Source organism: Pleurodeles waltl, chromosome 2_2 (genome assembly GCF_031143425.1).
Source record: "Pleurodeles waltl isolate 20211129_DDA chromosome 2_2, aPleWal1.hap1.20221129, whole genome shotgun sequence".
NCBI lineage: Eukaryota > Metazoa > Chordata > Amphibia > Caudata > Salamandridae > Pleurodeles > Pleurodeles waltl.
In genome coordinates, this window is record NC_090439.1 from 231,181,709 (window position 1) to 231,204,368 (window position 22,660).

Genomic DNA, 22,660 nt, shown 5'->3' on the forward strand with positions numbered 1-22,660 from the left:
CTAACTTTCTGATGCCAAATATCAACCAGATTCAAATCCACCATCGCTTGTTTTATCCATAAGCGAGTTTTAGGAAGATTTACCGTCAGCCTTGATTTTGACTTATATAACCGGGGATCCAGTAACATATTAAAATCCCCACCCATAGTAATCGGGTGCTTTACTTCCAATAAGTGGTTGTACAACTCCTGAAAGGGGGCTGGGTCATCCACATTAAGCCCATAATATCCTACTACCGTAAACCAGACACCATACAGCTCTACCTTGATGATCAGCCACCTACCCTTAGAATCTCTTATGACATTTACCACTTTTACCTTTACAGATTTCTTTATGACGATCGCCACACCTTTCACAGTACAAGATTGGTCTGTGCTTGCACTAAAGCCCACCCAATTCAAACATTTAATGCATTCTTTCCACTTGCACTGTGATAGGTGAGTCTCTTGTAGAATAATCACTTCTGCGTCTCTCCCTTTTAGATACTCAAAATTGTTCCTCCTCTTCCCTTTAACCCGTAGACCATTGACATTCCATGAAAGAAACTTCAACCAAACGCCTTTCTTGCTAGCCTATGTAAATCCCAAAAAATAGAAAAAACACCGGGATATAGATAAACAAACAAATCTGTAACTACTCCCTCCACAATATTCTTGAGGACCTTTACATATTCAGTTTTTACCCAACCTACCCCTACCCCGATATAGTGAAAAAAATCCACCATCCAAACATGAACAAAACCCCCATGTAGCCCCCCACGGGAACCCTCCCTACCCTTTTAACAGGATGAATATTACAACCCATATGAGCTCAGTATGGTTCCAGTCGACTTGTATCTAACGAAAATCACTCTGTTATGGCGGCCTTTTCATCTTCAAAATCAGAGCCTGAACCTCGGCAGGATCCCTAATATTGTACATTGTATTATTCCACATAATTTTTTTAATTGCCGGGAATCTCATCTGCACAGTGGCGCCAAAGGATCTGAGTTCTTGCATGAATATCCCAACTCCCACTGTCTATCTAGAGTCACATTAGAGACATCTGAACGTATCCAAAAGGACCATTCTCCCATAGAAAAACTGCCTGCCTTAAGAGACTCAGACAGAATTTTCTCGTTTATTGAATATGTACCAAAATTAATAAGAATTTTCCTAGGGACCTTCCTATCAGGCTTCCTTCTAAAAAGGTCTCGATGAGCTCTCTGTATACCCTCCTCCAGATTTAAATGAGCCACTGACAGTAAAAATCTCCTAAGGAAAGTTATCACGTAGCCCCTGATGTCTTTGCCCTCCACACCTTCAGGAACATTCAACAATCTGATGTTGTTCCTCTGCAAATTAATCTCCAATGATTCTACCTTTTCTTTAAACACTTTTTCATTACGTACCAATTGAGCAGTACCCTGAGAATTGGCAAATACCTGTGTTTCCTGCTTCGGGACCACAGTCTCAATCCTGCTAATTCTCTCCGTTAACATATTCAATTTGGTTTCTAAGGCTACACAGGACTCTCTAATTTTCTCTTGATTATGCTCGGAAACCTCAAACTTTCCCCTGTTCTCATTTGTTAATGATACCAGGAGATTCTGGACCACGGAATCCTGTGATTGTGAGGCTGTCTCTGTCTCTGTAGCTGACAGGGGGGTAGGCGCATCTATTGATTTAACTAGTGCGGCCACTTCATCACTGCCTTCCCCGTTCGTTCCAGTCTCAGGTGGGGAGGCGAAAGTAAGGGTCTGGGAGGGCAACATATCTGAACCTCCAGAAAGATTTCTCAAGAAAGGTGCTAGAGGGGAGGCTGACCTACCACCCTCTAACAGTTTAACCTGCGCAAGTGTAGCCTTTCTCAGAATAGGGTTAAAGCCTGGTTTATTACTGTGCCTTTTTCGTAATCTAATCTCTGGCTGTACTTTTACCAAGTTACTTCCTTTTTTAGTGCTTGCCGCCAGTTTCCCATGGCCTTTCTTACTGCCAAGGCCACCCTCCCCGACCTCCCACTGTGGGGGGTCCAAAGAATGACCTCAAAGGAGCCTGCTTGCTCTCCCCTTTGTTGTGCTGCTGCTGAAACGATGCCGGCAGAGGGCTTCTACAAGTTGCCAGAGCCCTCAACTTAACCGACGTCATACACACACACTTCTTACTGTGGTAGCCAGAGGCAGCAGATTAAAATCATCAAGAGATGCCCGACCTTTTACTCCACACGCGAGAAAAATTCCAGAAACAAAGCCGGCAGCATCTCCTGCTGCGCTCGCTGAACGCGACGCTTCCGTGTTCAGCTTCGCGCTCCATGCTCCCAAACTACATCTGCTCCCTGCCTCCGTCTTCCCACACTGCCGCCTGCTCCTCGTGAGCGAAAAGAGCCTCCAGTAGACTAAAGGAGGAAAAAGGAGGAAAATGCCCAAAACTCGAGTCCTTTGCTCGCAGCAAAAAACACTGCCGTCACTGCTCGCCGACCGGAACCAGATGAGCTCCCAACTGTGGACTTCATGCTGCCTCCATGTTCCCCATTGTGCAATATCTAAATGACTTTGGCAAAGTGTCAGGCTATTTGGTGAACTCAGAAAAAACACAAATTATGTGTTGGAATACCACTTATAATAGTTCCTTGGTTAAACTACAAATTAGATATTTAGGGATACAAGTTACTGTTAGCCTTCCAGAAAAAGCTAAGATAAAGTTTTATATGGCGTATACAGAGACTCGTAGATTGCTTAGAACGTGGGCGGGCCTCCCATTGTCTTTCCTTGGAAGAATAAATATTCTTAAAATGATCATCCTTCCAAAGTTCACCTTACTGTATAACGCAATCCCTTTAGAATTTAAGAAAGGTTGGTTTATAAAAATGCAGGCAGATTTAACTTTGTTTGTGTGGGCATCTAAGGGGATTAGGATTATTTGGCAGAAACTATGCAGGACAAAAGGAAAAGGTGGGACTGCAGCTCAAGACTTATATAAATATTATTTAGCTTTCCATCTGAAGAATGTACGGATTTTGTTACGTGACAGATCAGAATACCCGGTTTTTTGGTTTGCAATGACTCAGGAATTGTTAGAGGCTGGTAGGAATTTTTTGTATAAGTTTGGTCATCCTAAATATTTTTAAAAGATTTGTCTGAAGATTCTCAAGGATGCCGCTAGGGCATGGAGGCTGGGTAGGCAAGCATTAGGAATTAAGTATTATAGTTTCCTGGCTCCGGTGTGGGATTCCCTTGGCACCCCAGAATGTTTGATGGATAAATTAGCACTTCCATTAAGGGGGGGTGTCTTGTGGGGACAAATTTTGGAGGATTCAAAGTTGGTGGCGTGGGAGAGGTTTGAGGAATTAACTGACCAGAGGTCCTCAAAGTTTAAATATTTGCAGTTAGCCTGTTGGGCAGCAACCCTTTGGGATCAGGGGGTTATGGAGAATGCTTGGGAGGAGAAATTAGTTCAGGCTTCGGTTCAAAAATAAATTGTGGTTTGGTATGAGGCACTACTGGAAGCTTCTGACTCAAGTTTTCTTTTAGCTGAGAAGAAATGGGGTGATGTTCTTCCATTTTTGGAAGTGGCAAAAATATGGGAAACATCTTGTTCATGCTTTGGTCTGTTATTAGGCCAGCCCTGTTAAAGAGTTAAAGAAAAGAAAAATCATTTGTTTACCTTGTACAGGGCCTACTGATCTCCTCAGAGGTTATCAGCTTTGGGAAAGTCAGTTAGAAGTTGCCCACATTGTGGGAAGAGTAACGCAAATGATATTCATATGTTTTGGAGCTGTAGCAGCCTCGGAGGTTTTTGGTCCAGTATATGAGAAATTCTTAAGTACATTATAAACCCTGATATAGAGGTAACTCCTACACTAGTGATCTTTGGGGTAACTCCTGAAGTGTCCAAACTGCCCAAACCTCAGAGAGATTTGATGTTTTTATTGATCTTATTGGCTAGGAGACAAATATGTTTCAGATGGATCTCCCCTTTCCCTCCTTCTGTATCTGGTTGGTTGACATCGGTTAATTATTATTGTTGCCTGGAAGGCCTCAGCCCTCTCAGCCGAAGAAATGATTGTTGGGCCATATGGCAAAACTTTCAGCAGAGAGGCTTCTTCTTTCTTCTGGTCCAATGATTATTTGCCCTTTATCCAGAAGGTTAACCCTAAAAGTCTGGTTGGCCTGTATAATATAATACGCCGATTTATAGGCGTATAGGCGCGGATGAGACCTGGAGAGGTGAGAATATATGTGCCTCACTTTGTGGGGGGGCACAGGTTGATGAAACTCGTCTGGAAGTATGGGCTTTAATGAGGACAAAAAGAAATATTTTTTTTAAAAAAAAAGCTTTACTAGCGTGGGAAAGCTCTTGCATCATCAGGAGTCAACATCACCATCAACTTCAATTACAGCCAAACAAAAGTCAACACCGCACACAATCCAATAAAAGTCACCCATACCCTTGGACTGGACCGACCACCGTGCCATCCCTATAAACAACCTGAGGTCAACCCAAAGGAGAAAATTAAACCACCAGTTCCTTCAAGTGCTTCCCTTTTGATAACTTAATGCTTCAACTCATCTCTTGCCCTGCTAACTCTGCATCCAACACCAATAATAAATGTTCCATCCACAGAGAGGAAAGGAAATGGAAGAAAAACATAACTCCCAGTGCCCTTATGATACTGAAGGCCCTCTGCACAACACACAGACAGATCCTGAATACAATCAGGTACTGCATCAACTCCCTGCCTGACCCTCCTGCCTGACCCTTCTATCCCACACTCAACAGAAACTCCACAGACAAGTGCATTGCCATCAACCACTTCAGTGAAAATATTCGAATATCAGACAGCATAGCTACAACACCAAGCCTGCTTCTACTCTTACATTCACCTGCTCTTGTAGAATCAATGGTTTCCCAAAGAAAATTGTTTTGGTAAAAGAGGCCGAAGATTCGTATGCTCTGACAGTGCTACTCCAAGAGGAGCAAGATTAATACGATGATTCTGGTATGAGAGCATCAAGGAAGGGACGAAGGAAGAATGTTGTCCAAGGCTCGTGAAGGTAAAGACCCAAAATGATGATGGAAGCAACAAGAAAGCTAATAAAATGCCAAAGCATGATGTGGCTCTATGTATATCTAATTGTTTTAAAAGTGGGCTTGATTATTACTGGTCGAAAGCTGAGCAAAAAGTGAGATGTGCCCCCCTCAAATATCAAGCAACTTGCAACAGGCAGTAAGATGAAGTCACACAAGAAACGGAGAAAGCTGAGAAGAAAATCTAAGAGCAGTCATTTGCAGGTGAGATTGGAAACCCAGAAGAATGCAACAAATAAGAGTGCAGTTTTATCAATAAACTGAGCGGATGATACTGATGTAGTCCCCAACTATGCGATAATTTGAAGCAGCACTTTTGAAAGGCCATTAAATGACCAGGCAGGGATAGCACAGACCAGAGCCAGTGTTGTAGGTAAGGTTTGCCAGGGCAGGGCATTGCAAATGGCATCCTCATATGTTGCAGCAACAACTAGTTGCACAAGAACATAAAAAGAAATAGCAGACGAGTAGGAGGGAACAAGCTACACTAGATTTTCATTTTATAAGTGTATTCAAGGGAGATATGCAGTAATGTGTGTTAAACAGGTCGCAGTCGCAATTACTTAACATCCACTATGCAATATTTGCCTTAAGATCAATCACAACAGAAGACATTAAGCTGCTCAATCGCCTGTTACAAGAGGGAACAACTGTTTAAAAGGTCAAAGTTAAGTGCCCAGAAGAGAGCAGCATAATTTTGAAAATATTGACCAATTTTGCATTATGGACCTTGATGTAATCTCAAAAGGTAAATACAGTTGCACTAGTGCCACCTCATTCTAGTCCGATCCATTGACTGCACAAGAAAACACCACAGGCAACTAAATGAACAAATCAGCTAAATGTGTGTCTATCCTTAATAAAGTGTCACAAGATGAAACAAACACAATTGTTGTGGAAAAATACAATAGTGTAAATTTGTACAAATCCCAAAGGTTTTAAGGGGTAACATGGATATCCCCTATGATACAAATGAGTGATAGATCCCATATGTTTTAAGTTCGAAGGTTGTATCAGACTCGTGGGTTGAAGTTTAACAACACTAATGCCATGTCTCCTAATTTGAGAAAGAGCAAAAATTCGTGTGAAAATTGTTTTTATAATGTTTTCGTGAAACATTTCAAGGCTTAAATCTAATCTAGAGGATGACAAATAGTCCACATTTGTTACAGTAGATGATTTATGCTGTTTCTAGGATTCAAGGCTAAATGAAGAACTAATGCTAGATAGGTTTACTTACCAAATACCAGCACTAAGGTCAAAAGCAGGCAGGTTAAGTGATTTGGATATTGAATCGCATACAAATATCAGTCCAACAACAATTAGTGAGAGAGTAATTTAAAACATTTTGGTCCAGATGTATCAAAGCATTTTGTATTCGCAAACGGCGCGAATCGGTAAATTGCACTGTTTGCGAATGCAAAATAGCCTTTCACAATGTATGAAAGGCATTCGCAGTACAATTCTAAGGAATCGCTAAAATAGTGATCCCTTAAAATTGTGACTCGATTTTGCAAATTGCAGATTGCGATTTGCTATTAACGAATCGCAATACAATGTATGAAGCATTCGCAAATTGCGATTAATCACAAAATGGGTTTTTGCATGTGCAGTTTACCACAAATTAAAACCAGGTGCAACCTACATAAAGAGGCACAGAATTCATCAGCCCTTTTCAAGAATGGCTGCAATCTACGTCATGGAGAGGAGGATTAGGAACCTGGCAGATTTGAGGAGAGGGAGGAGGAAACAGGCACACATTTTCAGGATGCCCATCACCCTATCTGATCAGACACAGGAGGAGATTTGTGACAAGTACAGGTTGAACTCTGCCATTATACTTGTCCTAATAGCTGATTTACAACCAGCAGCGACACACACACACAGAACCAATGCCCTACCCACTCATGTGAGGGTATTCTGCTCCCTGCACCTCTAAGCCTCAGGAAGCTATCAAGGGGTCACTGCAGCAGCTGGAGGTGTATCGCAAAGTGCGCTTTCACGCTTCTTTAATGCATTTCTAAATGCAATGTTGACTAAACTACATCTGCACATAAAATTCCCCAACAACCTACAGCATTTACAAAAAAAAACAATTAGATTTCTATCAGGAAGCCCAATTTCCACACGTCATTGGCTGCATTGATGAGATACATGTAGCAATCTGTCCACCATCTGCAACAGAGTACGTATATAGGAATGGGAAATGTACACATTCAGTTAACATCCAGGTCATATGCAATGCCTCCAACATTATAACTGATCTTTTGGCCAGATACCCTGGTAGAATACATGATTCATACATCTTCAGGCACAGTGGAATACACACAAGATGTCTTGCTGGGAAGTTTGGCGAAGCATACCTACTTGGCAATGTAACAGTAAACAATGTCACATAGCGTAATGTCACAGATAACAAAAATCTCATATTGCACTCCTGTCATTCTAGGAGACAGTGCATATGCAGTACGGTCCTTCATCTTGACACCCTACATCAATCCTGCCACGCCAAGTGAACAGAGATACAATGCGGCACACAGGAGGATACAGGGCATGATTGAAAGGACCTTCGGCCTGCTGAAGAGTCATTTTCGATGACTGCATAAGAATGGGGGTGCACTGCAGTACAGTCCAGAGACCACCTGCAAGATCGTGGCCAAATGTGCAATGTTGCAAAACAACGCAACAAGAGGCACACCAGTCAAACCCACAGAGACAGACTCATATGAGGATGACGACCGCTTGCCACCCCTTTACCCAGCAGACAGAACAAGAGCAGCAGAGGGCAGGTAAAGACGTGCTGAGATTACACTCAACTATTTTTGATGCAAGTAATGACAACACCACGTTATTTATTGCTGTAGATATCACATTTATTGCCTTTACTTCAGCACATGTATGTGTGAATAGGCCATAGGTAATCAAAAGACACAATCAGGTCCCAATTACAATATGAAACTATTAACATAATTGTATCAATGCATTGCTACATAATATGCAAGGCCCTGAACTTCTCCACATTTCTTTTTACGTCCATGCACTCCACTTGAACGCTCAGTAGGCTCAGTGGCACCTCTTGTTGCGTGGTCAGAGGCAGAACTATGTCTGGAACTGTAACGCCTAGGATCCATCACAGGGGCTGTGACCCTGCTGAGGCTAGAGAGCTCCTCACTATCCTGACCACCCAGATCGATGTTGCAGCCCTCCGGGCTGTCTGCATTGTCTCCAATACATTGGTGACTTGCACTAATCCTAGTGCAACATCCCGACTCTAATGTTCCATTTCCACTTGCATGGCCACAGCATGCTGTGACAGCAAAGCAGTAGTGTTAGTGAGCCTCTTGACAGATCTGTTGAACCCATCCAACCTACCTATCAATTGGTGTGGGCACCTACGGTGGGTGACATGCTCCTGCAGCATCACAGTGCAGAGTTTCTAAATAGCATTTGTCATCTCCCTTAGGTGTTCTGCTGTAGCTTGCTGTCCCTCATGCTGCTTGCACATGTTGTAATTGAGAGACACCAACTGCCTGTGCATTGATCTCATGTGTTTACATTGCAGGTGTTGCACTTTCAGCATGGATGCCTCAAGACCACTAAATAGTGACGGGCCCTCACTTTCCTCTGTGCTCTGTCTGCCTTCTTCACCGTGCCTCCTGAGGGGAGTGGACTGATGCTGGGAACAGGGACTGCTATCTGTTGGTGCTTCTACCCTCTAAAGGTGGTAAGGGGAAGAGCTTCCTGCAGTTCATCGGAGTCCAGTGTAAACTCAGGGAGAGGTAGCACTCTTGCCCTCTGTCTGGTTAGTGCTGGTATGATGGACTCACTGGTGTTTGAATCTGACTGTGGCTGAATTTCGTCATTCTCCCCTTTTCCACTTTCTGCTGTGTTAGGGCCCAGAACATCTGCAACAACAATGCGCAGCATGCCATTCTTGATGTTCACCTTGCATTTGTATTCTTACAGTTACTTTCATTATAAACATTTCCCCTGGCAATTTGTCTATGATTGTCTGTTGTGTTCCTTCTCTTTTTGATTTTGCACTTTACTGCTGTATATGTAGTAGATAAACTTTGGGGTATGGACAGGCACTCCCATAAGGCATTGTTGTGTTGAATGGAATGTGTGGCATGGACTATTTCTCACAGTGTAAAGTATCATTGCAATTTTCTAGGGGACATTTGTACAGGCACATATGGTGATTCAAATCATTACTGCCCTTACCTTTGCTGGTGTCGGGTGTGCCTGAGGTGTCAATGTCAGTGACACCATCTACTATTTCAGGCAGCAGTGTTGACTCCCTCATGTCTTCCAAGGGGGTGGACGGTGTCTGGGTGGATGGTCCTCCGCCAGTGCTCCTTGCATCCTTCAGCATGCTTGCTACGCTCTCTTTGGCATGTGATCACAAGTCGTCCCAGCGCTGCATATTTCCTTGATTGAATGCTGCGCAACACCCACCACACACATTTTGGTTGGATGTCAGTCAACATTTTCCTCTTCTCACTTTCTTGGACCTGTAGTGGGTGTTTGCCAAATAAATGGTCACGGTTCTTGACCACCTCTTCTGTGAGCACCTCTAATTTCTGCTCTCTGAATTTTAGTTTTCTTTTTCTCCCTCCTGTGTCCTTGCCATTTCCAGCAGTGGCCATTGTGTTCTCTTGGACCTGGCCCTTTTTGTGTTGGCAGCCCCATTTATTTTTGAGCTAATGCTCCTGGTTTTTCAGCTCTGTGCACTGCTGCCCAGGCCCCAGGGCATTTGCTCTTACCCCTAAAAAACTTTAATATTGACTGAGTCCTAATTGGTTTAAAACTCTTATAAGGCCATAGTGTATGGTGTGGAAAATACACCTATTTCATAGAGCGTTAAATGTCACCTGTCGACTGAGGCACTCATTGTGCCATCCACTGCTCCGATAAAACATGGCATCTGGCCTACCAATGTTGGGTACACAGCTTAAACCTGCAGCCTGACCTGTCAAAACAACAAAATATCTATGTAGTGTAGACCTTATGCCCAACAGGGTAGGGTGCTTGATATTTAAAAATGGGGCAAATAGAAATGTTATGTCATCTTGTCCCTACACTAACAATTTCCCAAAAGCTATTTTCAATATGGAAGGGCCTAGCTGTCCTACGAGAAAATTAGAGTATAGACTAAAATATGAATTCTGTATCTCGAGTTTGAGAGCAGCTAGGAAAATGATTCAACCATTCTTACTGATATTTATTAAAACCCAATTCAATAGTGTAGTTGGATTTTTATTAAATATTTAGGAAAATTAACTTTTAGAATGGTGCCTTTTCCCTGACTGAAGCTCCTAGAGACTGATTTGCATTAGCTCTCTAGCAGCTGTCCAGCAAGTATTGAGCTTAATGAGATGTGCAAACTGCTACCAGACAAGTGACAACAGCAACAATACCATGGATATGAGGAGGTGTTTTTCTTCCTCTGGCAGGAAGACCAGTTGGGATGGGCTCAGGAACATGCTTACCTTCAAAGGGTCCTGTCCTGTCATGAATAAATGTCAGGTGACACCTGGAAAGGATCCCCACAACTGGTTTTGAGTGACCATAGGGTAGGTAACATTAGCCTAGCCACATCTCTGGGTAGGCACACATGCTCTGCCCAAGGGGAGAAGGGTCTCCGCTACTTGGATTTGGGCAGTAAGATGCATTATGGGTTTTCTTTCATTAGGGCAGTGGTTCCCAGCCTGTGATCCGGGGACCATTGGGGGTCCGCAAAGCCTCCTCAGGGGATCCGCAACTGCTAAGAAAATTAAATATTTTTACCAGATTAGGTGCCCAGCTTTCAGTAATGACTCAGTGGGGGGATACCAGATTCAAATAACACTTCAGTGGGGGTCGCTGGATTCCAGTATTGATAAAGTAGTGGTCCACAGAAGTCATCATCATCATCATATATAACTTTATTTCGGCTATAAGCCATAAAAGTAAACAATACAAGACATAACATGATTAAGAAGCATAGCACTTTAAAAATTTTAAGAATGTATAGACAACGTTATTTTTAAACATTTTTTGTTTTTACGAAATCTCAAAGACATATAAAAGTATTAGGTTGTTAAAATTTAACTTCAATTAATTAAAATTTTATCAAACTAATTAAATATAATCTAAAATCAGGACATTAGAAGCACATGATTATCGGAATTCTAGTTCGTGTCACCTGTGTATTTTTACAAGAACCTTGCCGCTGAGTGACCAATTTTAACATTTCTCTCTGTTATCCGAGATAAAAGAAGAAAATTGCATAATTTACTTTTTTTTTTTTTTTTTTTTAGAACCCTAAATAAATAGTGAGGTCATATATTTATAAAACATACAAATCGTCATTATTCTTTAAACTAAAATCCAGACCGTTTAGGTTTTAGGTTCATCTGGTTAAAAACTGATGTATTAAGTGAATATAGTCTAGAACCAATGTATTAAAATTACACATTTATAATAGTTCTTTTGTTCTTAGTAACCATGCACTTCGCAGATATCCCACCACAGAAAAAACTATTTTATCATTTGTATCAGTTGTTAGGAGTCGTAATGCCGTATTCCATTCCCTTATCCCAATAGCCCTACATAGTGGAGCAATCCACTTTTTCCTAGGTACCAAATATCTAGGGCAGAAAAACATAAAGTGCGCGAGTGACTCTTTTGTCTTTTGACAATGATGGCAGTATATTGAATTGCAGTCCTCCGGTCTCCATTGCGCTGTAAATGACTTAAGCGGAAGAGTCCCTAGTCTAAATTTAATAAATAGTGTTTTGGTATATGGAGGATTTACATTATCCATATAGGCCTCGAACTTGGGACTACATTTATGGTCTAAGAACTGCAAAGTCAGACTACCATGATTTTTTAACCAAATTTGGGTCAGAATGCTCTCCCAGTAACACCTTTTTACATGTTCCTTTGTTCCCTTTGCCAAATTGTGGGGAGCACTCCACACCTCCTCCATTTTAAGAAATTTACACGTATCTCTGATGTATCTGAACCAAGGGATCTTTAATACGCTGTCATTTGCAAGAAATTCATCTAATGCTTTATGGAGAATGGACCGGTCCTCTGAGGACCAAAGATTAATCCAATACATTAGGGGTCTTAATGCAATTTCATTGTGTATTTCATTTAGGGCTAAATCAAATCTTACTGGAGTGAGAGGGGTGCTCATCGGCAACTTTAGGAAATTTCTAATAAACCGGTTTTCTACAGTGGTCAGACACCTAGAGTTGGTATGACCCCAAAGCTCGGCACCATAAATTGAGGCCGCTACTGCCACTGATTTGTAAACGGTGATGGCAGGTGTTATCTCCCCTTCACAAGTATTAGCTATTTTCTTAGCTATCACTATAGACCTTTGCCTAAGTGTTGTCAGACTCTTCTTAATCTGTGCCGACCAACGTTGGTCGTCACTTAACCTAATCCCCAAATAATCAAATTGTCTGACTCTCTCCACTGGTTGGCCTGCTATCATCATTTTCCCCCTAAATAGTTTGTGTGGGTTATAGGCCATAAACTTAGATTTTGTTGAATTAATTTCAAGTCCTCTGTTAGAGCAAAAATTATAAAAAGTGTCCAATTCATTTTGCAAGCCCATAGGTGTTCTTGAAATTAGTAAGGTGTCATCGGCGAACATTAAAATAGGGACTGGGGTTCCAGCTAATCTAGGGGCATCATGATTACAGTGTAGCAATTAGTCCACAGCAGTGTTTATGTAGAGGTTAAATAGTGTTGGTGCCAAGATGCAGCCCTGCCTAACCCCTCTATTGACGGGTATGGCTTCCGTTAGGTCGCCACTATCTGACCAACGTACATGAGCGTAAGTCCCTTCATGGAGATATCTAATCAGTCTTAGTAGTTCGCTATTGGGTTGATAACTCTCCATAACTTCCCATAATGTATCCCGAGGTACCATGTCAAAAGCAGCTTTTAAGTCGATAAAAGCTACATACAGTTGACTTTTGTTGAATGACAGGTATTTCCAGCAGAGGAGGTTAAACCTAAATACCTGGTCTATTGTACTCACTCCTCTTCTGAAGCCTCCCTGGGATTCTGAGAGAATTTGGGCATCATCTATCCATGTCTGTAATCTGTTCAGCACTTGCTTAGCGAAGATTTTTTGGCTAACATCAATAAGACTGATAGGTCTATAGTTGTTAGGTTGTTCCCTTGGCCCTTTCTTATAAATAGGGACTATAACTGCTCCTTGCCATGTAGTAGGGAGTCCTCCCCCCCTCAGTATTTCGTTACTAAGTGCGTTTAGATACAATGACCACGTTGTCAGACGAGAAAGATATAAATCTCCTGGGATACCATCAAGACCAGGGGCCTTTCCCTTGCGTGTGGATTGGAGAGCCTCTGTTGTTTCTTTTATGGAGAATAAGTCCAGGTCAAATTTGGGTGGTGTTGTACTCCCCCACATTAGGGTATTGCCAACAGGATCATTAGGTTTTAGTAGGGGTGTAATAGTGCTATTGGTATGTGGTTTTCTGTATATATTTGAAAAGTGCGTCATCAAAATTTCTGGCTGGATGACAGGGTAACTTTCCATTTCTTGAGGGCTACTCTTATCTGACACTAGTTTCCAGAATAGGTTAAGATCTTTCTCCTGGAGCGCCACAACCATCTTGTTCCAATTCCTATTCGCCCATTCTTTTTTTGCATTTTTAAGTACATCTTTGTATACAGTCCTGCTCTTCCTTATCTCTCTTAAATTCCCTTCCTTAAGTGCTCCCAGTAAGTGTATCTTAGCTTGACGGCAGGAGTTGGAGAACCACCTAGAGGTTTTAATCACAGTCTCTGTCCGCCTCCTTACCGTCTGAAAGTGTGGTTTTAGTCGGATGGCCAAGATATTATGAAGATAGACCAAATCAACCAATTTGATATTTGTATGTTTCAGGGGGGAAAGTGTTGTTGCAACTGTTCTATAGATCGCTAGCTGGAAATTTACATCACTTTCAACCCGATCCCATTTCACATTTTTACGGTCATTGGTCCTAATGAGGGCACTATTTGAAGTCCACGTTGATAGTGTCTTGGAACTAAATAAGATAGTGGAAAAGGAGGTACTTAAGGCTAGATGGTCACTATCAATGCGAGGGAGAACTATCATGTCAGTTTGGGATTTCCAGAGGGCGTCATTTACTAAGACATAGTCCAGGTGGCTAGTATATACACCTCTCCTATATGTAGGTGACGCCGGATTGTCTGATCTGGTATTCCCATTTACTATTCTTAATCCCTTTATTTTTATTAGGTCTTCCAGTAGGTCTAAGGCTCCTCCTTCTTTCTTAGATGTAATTTGCACCGGCCCTGATCTATCCCATGAGTCTGTGAACTGGGATCCCTCTTGCTGATTGCCATCTCCGCGGTTCAATTGCATATTGAAGTCGCCCGCAACCATTATACCCCGCCCAATAGGTAAGCAGTTAAGAAATTCTACTATTGAACTCATCTGGATGGTCTGGGTCCTTTGGGTGCCAGGTCTAATATATAAATTTACAATTATTATGTTAACAAGACCTTTAACAGTACTAATTTCAACTGCAACGGCTAATAAATCCCTCAAAGGGGATACTATCTCTTTAACTTTTGGGAACAAGTCGTGTTTTAACCAAATTATCAGGCCGCCTGAAGCCCTACCTGATGGTGATGGTAATGCAGCCTTCTGGAAGGTCCAATAGCCTTCTCTATTTACTACAGATGGCGCCCAGGTCTCCTGTAATAAAATGATGTGGTGTTGATCTATAAGTCTGCACCAGTCAGGATTAGCTATTTTCTGAGTCAGGCCTGCCACATTCCAGGATAGAATCTTAATCGGTGGGTCATGGTCATGCCCATTTTCTGGTAGATTTTCCCTAGTCTCATATGTACAAAATATTTCTTGCTGGGACTTTCCCTTTGGCGAGCCACTACAATAAGTTTTAGGCTCTGCTCCCAGGATATTAGGTAAGTCATTTTTTGTAGTATAAGAGTCGGGATTGGGTATGCCATTGCTCCCAACTTCAACGGCAGGAACTTCAACGGCAGAGACTTCGCGTCAATCTATGTCTGAAGTATGGGTTTGCTTTCGATCCCTTCTCTGCGGGCAAGAATATTGGGCCATTATAGTACTATTTATCTCTTGTGGAGACCGGTTTGTCAATGATTGCGGAAGTTTGTGAACAAGTGTCATTTGGGAGGAGGTGCCCGGTCTCATTCTTTCCTCAAGTGCCAAAAGGCCCTTAACTTGACTGGTCAATTTTATCCCTATGAGATCTGATGTTAAACCTATTTTTATAAGTCTCTGTGCAATGACTATATCGTCCCTTATAATGGATCTACACTTCTTATCCAATGTATAACTTTATTTTTAAGGGAATCCCCTTGCTCAAATTGATCTTTACTTAGCTTCGGGACGTTTGTTATGTAAATATCATAGACGTTATGTCTAGTCTGACATTGGAGGTTATTTCCCAAGGGGCATTTGGAGCTTGTATCTAGGTGTCTTTCTCTGTGCACCTCCCAATTATTCCCTGTGTCCAAGGGTGGATTGTAGTTATTACGAACACACGCTGCAGGAGGTGCGCTATTGCCCCCCTGAGTAGTCTGTGTTACCATTCTGACCCTTTGACGCCTACGCCTCTGTGGGATGGGTGTTTCCGGTATTTCAACTGACTTTGGTAAGGAATTAAGGTCTAATTTTTGTGGTATCTTCCTTATATCCCCAATTACTGCAGATATGCCGTCCAGCTTCTCATATATCATATGAGTAAAAGATGTAAGATGCTCTCTAAGGCTTAAAATTTCATCTCTTATCTGTACTAGCTGGAAGACAGCTAGATGTTCATCTTGAGTGGCTATGACTGGGACTGGTTTCTCAATTTCCCTTGAGATGGTTCTCTCTAATTCAGCTGGCGATGGTAGGACAAGGGGTAAGAAACGGTTATTGCAGTTTGGCAGGGGGGATACACCATCTTGCTGGTTAGGCAAATTTAAGTTAGGGCTCTCTGTTGGATTCTTTAAAATTTCTAACTTCCTAAGTTCTGTGCTGGTGCCTTGGGTTATAGATATCTGCGAATCTCTGTGTACAGGAGCGAAGAAAGATTTTATGACATTAGAGGAGGAAGAAGCATCTTTCCTACGAGATTTTGAGGGTTTCGTGGCTAGCAAACTCTCCACTTCCTCTATAAGATCGTCAATTTGGGTGAGCGTACAATTTTCGGCCGCGTGTCGAGGTGCTCTTTTTGCCCTTCCCTGCTCAGTAGGATTACTGGTAGCTTTCCTTTTCCCCATCTTGGTAAGCTATTTGCCTCAAAGACGTTTATAACTAGTGCGCGAAGGGGGAGTTATGAATACCTTGGGTAATAAATTCCAGAAGCCGATAGGCCCTAATTGGGAGGTAGTGCGATATGGGTAAGATTGTTTGTACTTAAATAGACCCAGGTGCACTGCTTTTAAGGGGCATCACATTTGAGCCTACCTCGTTCAAATTATTAGGGGGGTGGCCCTGCCCTGGCTCTTCCTGGCAATGATGGGCAAGGACGGGCCCGCCCTTGGCCCGGGCTTCGCCCGGGCGCCGCCCGCGCGCGTCCCGCGCAGCGGGAGCGCAACAATGTTTTTAAAGGGCTCCTTGCCCTGACGTGTGGCGGCTGGCCCCTCCTCCTGCTCACAAGTGCGCTACCCGCAGCAGCGGGAGCGCGACAATGTTTTTAAAGGGCTCCTTGCCCTGACGTGTGGCGGCTGGCCCCTCCTCCTGCTCACAAGTGCGCTACCCGCAGCAGCGGGCGCGCGACAATGTTTTTAAAGGGCTCCTTGCCCTGACGTGTGGCGGCTGGCCCCTCCTCCTGCTCACAAGTGCGCTACCCGCAGCAGCGGGAGCGCGACAATGTTTTTAAAGGGCTCCTTGCCCTGACGTGTGGCGGCTGGCCCCTCCTCCTGCTCACAAGTGCGCTACCCCACAGAAGTCAAATGGTTGGAAACCACTGCATTAGGGAAAACAGGAACTGGTGAAAAAGTGAGTAGTGTTGCTCCTGGAAGCATTTACCCCATTTGTCAAGAAGGAACCAGGAGTCACCATCATCCACTAGCAGGCATAAATGTGGCACCCCAAGGCACCTTTCTCGAAACATCTTTTTGACCTGTGGTAGAAAAGAAGAAGCACTGCACCTGTTTAAGACCTGTGAGGAGATATGAAGAGTTGGACCTGCACCCACTTATCATAGGGCAAAGAAGTAGACTCCTAGACTCAGTTGGGTGACCTCCTGTGTGGCTACAGGGACACAATAAGCAGCAAGAAGCCTTTTCTAGAAGTTTCTTCACAATGAGTTGCATCTGTCCCTGGGCTGGACCCGACTAATGGCACATACTGGAGTGAGGCTTAACACCCTCAGTGCTATCCTGAGACTTTTGGCTATATGTACCTGGACTTCTGCTAACCTCTTTGTAAAAAGTTCAGTCTTAGAACATTTTGTGACTTTCAGACCTGCAGAGGACTGGGATCAACCATTCAAGCCAAACCTCTCAAGGTCGCCCAAGGTGTGATTTCACCCGACTGAAGAAACTGGTGCTAAGCCTGGGTGGAGTTCAAGGAGTTCCACTTTGCAGAATTCCACAGAGTTGATTAAAAACTCCGTAGAATTCCACAGAGGTGGAGTTCCATGACCCATGGACTCCTGAATGCACCCGATTAGCCAGGCCCAACCCTGCTTAGCTTTTCAGAGATCGGGCGCATTCAGCAGAGGGCTGTAGGCAGTGAAAGCTGCTGTTCCAGGCCTCTTATGCACCGGCCTGTCCTGTGTGTAGTGTACACAGGGCAGTCCAGTGCACAAGAGGCCTGAAACTGCAGCTTTCTTTCGCTGCCTACGGGCCTTGCCTGCCTTCTCATTTAAGTCTTTTAAAAATCCCTGTAATGGATTTTTGATGTCTTGGTATTATTTTGTTTTTTAAATTTTACTTTAATTTTCTAAATAGGAGTTGAATTTTTATTGCATTCTGTCTTTGACATTTTAACTCTTTGGTTACTTGTAAGTGCTTAACACATTTTTTAAGTTAAGTCTATCTGCTCTGCGCCATAGGTACCAGGGTTTGAGATCAAGTTTTAAATCCTCAACCTCCAATGAGATTTAACAGTTTGGTGAAATCTTTACTTGTGGCCGACTTCCATTCACACCAGTTAATACATAAAGCTTTCTCTAGGGAGCCTCTGCCACTTCTGCTGATGGTTGTCAATGCGTCTCTCACTCAAAGCATCTTCCTAAAAACTCCCCAGGCAGGCTAGATACTACCACTCCTAAAGAAATCTAAACTAGCAACTCTGAATACCTCGCCAGCTACTGCTGCATCACTCGCCTACCTTTAACCACCAGGATCCACAAAAATGCTGTCTATGCTCAGCACTAAGTCTACATCAATGCTAATCGTCTCCTGCATGGTTACCAAACTAGCATGAGATTATGCTGCAGTAAGGAAAACACTACCTTACACATCATAGATGGCACATTCCTGACCATTGATGAAGGTGACTCTTATCTCTCCATATTGTTGGACCTCTCAGTTATCTTAGACACAGTCCACCGTTTCACTCTCATCTCACCCTGGAGTCTCAAAATGGATCCACTTGCAATGTCCTTTATTGGTTCCCATTCCCAAGGGTACCATCCACAAATAGATCTCTGATTGGGGATCGCCCAAGGAGAGTGATCCCAAAGCAGCAATCCACTCTTTTAGATGCCTGGGAGGGGGAGTGACTCCTTTGCGCAAGGGCTTTTGCTCCCCTTTGTTTTGGGGCACCATTCAGTCTATCTGCCATTTCTAGGAGCAGATAGGGCAATAGCCCGATCTGCCCCCCCCATGGAGACAGAAAGCCCACTCGCACATTAGGGAATCTTTTATTTACTTAATTCTGGGGTGGGTGCTGCCCAGGCTTCCCCAGGATGGGCCTGTCAATGTTCCACCCCCCAAAAATGGGCACAGCCTTTCTGCCTCCCCTTGGAACCCCCCTCCCCCATGTGCAGTTAGCCCACTAGGCACCAGGATTTTTTTTTCTTCATTAGTGCAGGAGTGGGGGTCTTTCTGCCTGCCTTGAGGGGGGGGTCACATGGGGGTCAATAGTCCCCGATTTGCCGCCAGGGTTTGAAAGACCATTAGGCACCAGGGATTTTTTTATTTTTATTATTAGTATAGGGATGGGGGCTGAATGGGCATGACAATGCCCCCAACACATAAGAAATGGCCACAGTCTTTCTGACCTCCTGGGGAGGGCAGCAAGCCTACTAGGCACCAGGGACTATTAGGGGTGGGGGCTGCCCAGAAGGGGCATGGCAGTGGTCCCATGTCCCAAAATGGGAAGCACAGTTTTTCTGCACCCTGCTGACTAAACCATCTCATCCTAATGGCAGGCAAAAAAATAATTGACTCTTTTGGGCCAGCAGTGCTTGGCTAACACTCAATATTGTCCCACTTGCAATGGTGAATTGCTGCATTTGTTTGGGCTTGGGTAGGCGACTACTTGGAATATCCTACCAGACCCAGTCACTTCTGAAAAGTAGACATCTGGGGAAGTCCAGGGTGGTGTGCTTCAAATGCACCGCACACCATTTTCTTAAACACAATGCCCTGCAAACCTCCAACTCTGCATGAAATCATGCATTTTCCTTATATTTCTTTGAGGGAAACTTCTGGAATCTGCAGGAATCCACAAAATTCCTACCACCCAGCATTGCCCCACCTGTGCTGATAAAAACTTTGCCCCACTTGTGTGGCTGGGCCTAGTGCTAGCGACAGGAACAAATCCAACCGAAGTCAATAATAATCTCCACGCTAACTCTCCCATTGTTCTTCGTTTGATCCATTCCTTTTGCAGCACTAGGCCCATCCACACAAGTGGGGCAGCGTTTTTATAGGCACAAGTGGGGCAATGATGGGGGTGGGAATTTTGGGGATTCCTGCAGATTCCAGAAAGTGTGTGATTTCAGGACAAGTTTGAGGTTTGCAGGGCAATGTGAGTAACAAAACCAAAATGTGATCCACTTCACGTAAGTCACACCATCCTGTATTTCCTTAGGTCTCTAGTTTTCAAAAATGTACAAGTTGGCTAGGTTTCTCTAGGTGCTGGCTGAGCTAGAGTTCAAAATCTACAGGTACCCACATCGGAAACAAGAGGGTCAGTTTTTGGTGGAAAAATGTGCTGCATACATGTTGTGTTTTGGGTTGTTTTTCTGTCACAGGCACTAGGTCTACCCACAAAATTATTAGTAGACTTGAGGGAATGGCGGTTGGAAAGACGTTTGTGGCTCCCAACAGTTTTGAAAACTTTCCATCACAGAAATGTGAGGAAAATGTATTTTTTTGAAACAGTTTGAGGTTTGGAAGGGATTCTGGGTACAAAAATGTGGTGAAAGTCACGCAAGGCAGTCCACCCTGGATACCCCGAGGTGTCTAGTTTTTAAAAATGTATAGGTTGACTAGGTTTCCCTAGGTGCCGGCTGAGCTAGGGTCCAAAATATAGAGATTCCCACATTAGAAAAAAGGTTCAGTATTTGGTGAAAAAATGAGCTGCATTCATGTTGTCTTTTGAGTCACTTGGTGTCACAGGCATTAGGTCCACCCACACAAGTGAGGTACCCTTTGTATCAGGAGACTTGGGGGGATTCTGGGTGGAAGGAATGTTGTGGCTTCCCACAGTTTCCAGAACTTTCCAGCACAGAAATGTGAGGAAAATGATTTTTTTGTCACAGTTTGACGTTTGCAAGGGAGTCTGGGTAAATAAGTGTAGTGAGGGGACACATGTTAGTCCACCCTGGATACCTCTAGGTGTCCAGTTTTACAAAATGTACAGGTTGGCTAGGTTTCCCTAGGTGCCAGCTGAGCTGGGGTCCAAAACCTAGAGCTACCCACATCAGAAAAAGAGGGTCAGTCTTCTGTTAAAAAATGTGCTGCACACATGTTGTGTTTTGGTCCGTTTCCTGTCGTGAATACTAGGTCTAACCACACAAGTGAGGTACCATTTTTATCTGGAGACTTGGTGGGAATGCCAGGTGGAACGAGGTTGTGGCTCCCCACCTTTTCCAGAAATTCCCATCACAGAAATGTGAGAATAATGTTTTTTTGTCACAGTTTGAGTCTTGCAAGGGATTCTGGGTAAAAAAGGCAGTGAGAGCCATGCCAGTGAGCCCACCCTGGATAACCCTAGGTGCCTAGTTTTAAAAAATGTACAGGTTGGCTAGGTTTTCCTAGGTACCAGTGTCCTAGGGTTCAAAATCTAGAGCTAACCTCATTGGAAAAAGAAGGTCAGTTTTGGGGGGAAAAATTTGCTTCATACATGTTGTGTGTTGGCCGTTTCCTGTCATGGGCACTAGGTCTACCCACAAAAGTGAGGTATCATTTGTATTGGGATACATGGTGGGATTCCGGGTGGAAAGAAGTTTGTGGCTCACCACTGTTTCCATAACTTTTCATCCCAGAAATGTGAGGGAAATGTGTTTTTTGTCACAGTTTGAGGTTTTCAAGGGATTCTGAGTAAAAAAACGGGATGAGAGCCATGCAAGTCAGTCTACTCTGAATTCCTCTAGGTGTCTAGTTTACAAAAGTTTACGGATTGGCTAGGTTTCAATAGGTGCCAGCTGAGCTGGGACCAAAATTTAAAGCTACCCACATCGGAAAAAAGAAGGTTTGTTTTTGGTGGAAAAATACTCTGCATACATGTTGTGTTTTGGATTGATTCCTGTCGCAGGCACTAGATCTACCCACATAAGTGAGGTACCATTTTTATCAGGAGACTTGAAGGAATGCCGGGGGGAGGAATTTTGTGGCTTCCCACAGTTTATGGAACTTTCCCTCACATAAATGTGAGGAAATGTGTTTTTTGTCACATTTTGAGGTTTGCAAAGGATTCTGGGTAAAAAATGTGGTGAGAGCTAAGCAACTCAGCCCACCCTAGATACTCTAAGGTGTCTAGTTTAAAAAAATTAACAGGCTGGCTAGGTTTCCCGAGGTACCAGCTGAGCTAGGGTCCAAAATTTGGAGATACCCACATCAGAAAAAAGAGGGTCGCTTTTTGATGGAAAAATGTGCTGCGTACATGTTGTGCTTTGGGTTGTTTCCTGTCATGGGCACTAGATCTACCCACACAACTGAGGTACGATTTTTATCAGGAGACTTGGGGGAATGGCAGCTGGAAAGATGTTTGTGGTTCCTCACAATTTCCAGAACTTTCCATCAAAGAAATGTGAGGAAAATGTGTTTTTTTGTCATAGTTTGAGATTTGCGAGGGATTCTGGGCAAAAAAACACAGTGAGAGCCATGCAAGTCAGCCCACCCTAGATACCCCTAGGTGCCTAGTTTTCAAAAGTGTACAGGTTGGCTAGGTTTCCCTAGGTGCCAGCTGAGCTAGGGTCCAAAATTTAGAACTACCCATATCAGAAAGAAGAGGATCAATTTAGGAGAAAAACGCGCTAGATACATGTTACGTTTTCAGGCGTTTCTTGTAGCATGAGCTATTCCTACCCACACAAGTGAGGTGCTATTTCTGTAGGAAGACTCAAGGGATATAGAATAGTACAACATTTGTTATTACCAATTGGATTGTGCTGCATTTGTGC